The sequence below is a fragment of the Sapajus apella genome, unplaced genomic scaffold, assembly GCF_009761245.1.
Source record: "Sapajus apella isolate SASKATOON/1434 unplaced genomic scaffold, GSC_monkey_1.0 scaffold1, whole genome shotgun sequence".
Classification (NCBI taxonomy): domain Eukaryota; kingdom Metazoa; phylum Chordata; class Mammalia; order Primates; family Cebidae; genus Sapajus; species Sapajus apella.
In genome coordinates, this window is record NW_022436941.1 from 75,424,731 (window position 1) to 75,429,787 (window position 5,057).

Here is a 5,057-nt window from a genome sequence, read left to right on the forward strand (position 1 = left end):
CCCCAAGGCACATAATCGTCAGATTCACCAGGGTCGAAATGAAGGAGAAAATACTGAGGGCAGCCAGACAGAAAGGTCGGGTTACCCATAAAGGGAAGCCCATCAGACTCACAGCAGATCTCTCAGCAGAAACCCTACAAGCCAGAAGAGAATGGGGGCCAATATTCAACATCCTTAAAGAAAAGAACTTTCAACCCAGAATCTCCTATCGAGCCAAACTAAGCTTCATAAGTGAAGGAAAAATAAAATCCTTTGGGAACATGCAAGTACTCAGAGATTTCGTCACCACCAGGCCAGCTCTACAAGAGCTCCTGAAAGAGGCTCTACACATATAAAGGAACAACAAGTACCAGCTCAACTAAAGGGCAAAACAGCCAGCTAGCACCAAAATGGCAGTATCAAATTCACACATAACAATATTAACCCTAAATGTAAATGGACTAAATGCCCCAATCAAAAGACACAGACTGGCAAATTGGATAAAAAGACAAAACCCATCAGTGTGCTGTATCCAGGAAACCCATCTCACATGCAAGGATACACAAAGGCTCAAAATAAAGGGATGGAGGAAGATTTACCAAGCAAATGGAGAGCAAAAAAAAGCAGGAGTTGCAATTCTCATCTCTGATAAATTAGACTTTAAAGCAACAAAGATCATAAGAGACAAAGAGGGACATTACATAATGGTAAAAGGATCAATGGAACAAGAAGAGCTAACGATCCTAAATATATATGCACCCAATACAGGAGCACCAAGATACATAAGGCAAGTTCTTAATGACTTACAATGAGACATAGACTCCCACACAATAATAGTGGGAGACTTTAACACCCCATTGTCAACATTAGACAGATCAACCAGACAGAAAATTAACAAGGATATCCAGGACTTGAACTCAGACCTGGACCAAGCAAACCTAATAGACATTTACAGAACTCTCCACCCCAAATCCACAGAATATACATTCTTCTCAGCACCACATCACACCTACTCTAAAATTGACCACATAATTGGGAGTAAATCACTCCTCAGCAAATGCAAAAGAACGGAAATCGTAACAAACAGTCTCTCAGACCACAGTGCAATCAAGTTAGAACTCAGAATTCAAAAACTAACTCAGAACCGCACAGCTTCATGGAAACTGAACAACTTGCTCTTGAATGTTGACTGGATAAACAATGAAATGAAGACAGAAATAAAGATGTTCTTTGAAACCAACAAGAATGAAGACACAACATACCAGAATCTCTGGGACACATTTAAAGCAGTCTCTAGAGGAAAATATATAGCAATAAGTTCCCACATGAGAAGCAAGGAGAGATCAAAAATTGACACCCTATCGTCAAAACTGAAAGAGCGAGAGGAGCAAGATCAAAAAACCTCAAAGTCTAGCAGAAGACAAGAAATAGCTGAGATCAGAGCAGAACTGAAGGAGATAGAGACACAAAAAACCCTTCAAAAAATCAATAAATCCAGGAGCTGGTTTTCTGAAAAGATCAAGAAAATAGACCACTAGCCAGATTAATAAAAAAGAAAAGAGAGAATAACCAAATTGATGCAATAAAAAATGATAAAAGGGATATCACCACAGATTCCACAGAAATTCAAACCATCATCAGAGACTATTACAAACAACTCTATGCACACAAACTAATAAACCTGGAAGAAATGGATAAATTCCTGGACACTTGTCTCCTACCAAGCCTAAACCAGGAAGAAGCTGAAACCCTGAACAGACCCATAACAAGGTCTGAAGTTGAGGCAGCAATTAAGAGCTTACCACCCAAAAAAAGCCCAGGTCCAGATGGGTTCACAGCCGAATTCTACCAGACATACAAAGAGGAGCTGGTACCATTTCTTCTGAAACTATTCCAAACAATACAAAAAGAGGGAATTCTTCCCAAATCATTTTATGACACCAACATCATCCTGATTCCAAAACCCGGCAGAGACTCAACAAGGAAAGATAACTACAGGCCAATATCCATGATGAACATAGATGCAAAAATCTTCAATAAAATACTGACAAGCCGATTGCAACAGCACATCAAAAAGCTTATCCACCATGAACAAGTAGGCTTCATCCCGGGGATGCAAGGCTGGTTCAACATACGCAAGTCTATAAACGTAATTTACCACATAAACAGAACCAAAGACAAAAACCACATGATTATCTCAATTGATGCAGAGAAGGCCTTTGACAAAATTCAGCAGCCCTTTATGCTAAAAACACTCAATAAGCTAGGTATCGATGGAACGTACCTCAAAATAATAAAAGCTATTTATGACAAACCAACAGCCAATATCATACTGAATGGGCAAAAACTGGAAGCATTCCCCTTGAAATGTGGCACCAGATAAGGATGCCCTCTCTCACCGCTGCTATTCAATATAGTATTAGAAGTTCTAGCCAGAGCAATCAGGCAAGAAAAAGAAATAAAGGGCATTCAAATAGGAAAGGAGGAAGTCAAATTGTCTCTATTTGCAGACGACATGATTGTATATCTAGAAGACCCCATCGTCTCAGCCCCAAACCTCCTGAAACTGATAAGCAAGTTCAGCAAAGTCTCAGGATACAAAATCAATGTGCAAAAATCACATGCATTCCTATACACCAATAACAGACTTAAAGAGAGCCAAATCAAGAACAAACTTCCATTCACAATTGCCACAAAGAGAATAAAATACCTAGGAATACAACTAACAAGGAATGTAAAGGACCTCTTCAAGGAGAACTACAAGCCACTGCTCAACGAAATAAGAGAGGACACAAACAGATGGAGAAACATTCCATGTTCATGGTTAGGAAGAATCAATATCGTGAAAATGGCCATACTGCCCAAAGTAATTTACAGATTCAATGCTATCCCCATCAAGCTACCAATGACCTTCTTTGCAGAACTGGAAAAAACCACCTTAAACTTCATATGGAACCAAAAGAGAGCCCGCATAGCCAAGTCAATTCTAAGCAAAAAGAACAAAGTGGGGGGCATCACACTACCAGACTTCAAACTATACTACAAGGCTACAGTAATCAAAACAGCATGGTACTGGTACCAAAACAGAGATATAGACCAATGGAACAGAACAGAGGTCTCGGAGGCAACGCAACATATCTACAACCATCAGATCTTTGACAAACCAGACAAAAACAAGCAATGGGGAAAGGATTCCCTGTTCAATAAATGGTGTTGGGAAAGCTGGCTAGCCATGTGCAGAAAGCAGAAACTGGACCCCTTCCTGACACCTTACACTAAAATTAACTCCAGATGGATTAAAGACTTAAACATAAGACCTAACACCATAAAAACCCTAGAAGAAAATCTAGGCAAAACCATTCAAGACATAGGTGTAGGCAAGGACTTCATGACCAAAACACCAAAAGCATTGACAACAAAAGCCAAAATAGACAAATGGGACCTAATCAAACTCCACAGCTTCTGCACAGCAAAAGAAACAATCATTAGAGTGAATCGGCAACCAACAGATTGGGAAAAAATTTTTGCAGTTTACCCATCTGACAAAGGGCTGATATCCAAAATTTACAAAGAACTAAAGCAGATTTACAAGAAAAAAACTAACAAGCCCATTCAAAAGTGGGAAAATTATATGAACAGACACTTTACAAAAGAAGACATACGTGAGGCCAACAAACATATGAAAAAATGCTCATCATCACTGATCATCAGAGAAATGCAAATCAAAACTACATTGAGATACCATCTCACGCCGGTTAGAATGGTGAACATTAAAAAATCTGGAGACAACAGATGCTGGAGAGGATGTGGAGAAATAGGAACACTTTTGCACTGTTGGTGGGAGTGTAAATTAGTTCAACCATTGTGGAAGACAGTGTGGCGATTCCTCAAGGACCTAGAGATAGAAATTCCATTTGACCCAGCAATCCCATTACTGGGTATATATCCAAAAGATTACAAATTGTTCTACTATAAGGACATGTGCACACGAATGTTCATTGCAGCACTGTTTACAATAGCAAAGACCTGGAACCAACCCAAATGCCCATCGACGATAGACTGGATAGGGAAAATGTGGCACATATACACCATGGAATATTATGCAGCCATCAAAAACGATGAGTTTGGGTCCTTTGTATAGACATGGATGAACCTGGAAACCATCATTCTCAGCAAACTGACAGAAGAGCAGAAGATCAAACACCACATGTTCTCACTCATAGGCGGGTGTTGAACAATGAGAACACATGGACACAGGGAGGGGAGCACTACATACTGGGGTCAGTTGGGGAGAAATAGGGGAGGGACGGTGGGGGGTGGGAAGCTGGGGAGAGATAGCAAGGGGAGAAATGTCAGATGTAGGTGATGGGGAGGAAGGCAGCAAATCACACTGCCACCTGTGTTCCTATGCAACAATTTTGCATGTTCTTCACATGAACCCCAAAACCTAAAATGCAATAAAATAAATAAATGGGAAAAAAAAAAGAAGCAATTTCTCTGTTTAAAAACAAAAAATAAATAAATAAATAAATAAAATAGAAAAAAAAAAGATAAAGATTTTAGAATACTTTTATCCTCTTCATTACTTAATCCATATTATACCTATTTCTCAGTCTTCTTACTCTTTCTGATGGTTAATCTCAAGATTATATATAATTTTTAAAATAATGCAATATTAATCTTTTAAAAGTAATTTTGTATCTTATTTACTTTCAGAACCAGACTTAAAATCATAATTAGTTTCCAAACATACAGGGTGAAATTTATTTGAATACCTTTCTGTTGTTATTTTATTTAAGTAGACATTTCCATTTTCAGAGCTGTTAGATCCACAGCAAAACTGAGTGTAAAGTACAGAGAGTTCCCCCACTTCCACACATACATAGCTTTCCTGTTATCAACATCCTACACTAGAGTGGTACACTTGTTACAATCAATAAACCTCCATTGACAAACCGTTATCACCCTAAATCCACAGTTTACGTTAGGACTCACTCCAAGTGTTGCACATCCTATGAATTTTGACAAACGTACACTGATCTGTATCCATCATTATGATAGCATACAAAATAGTTTCA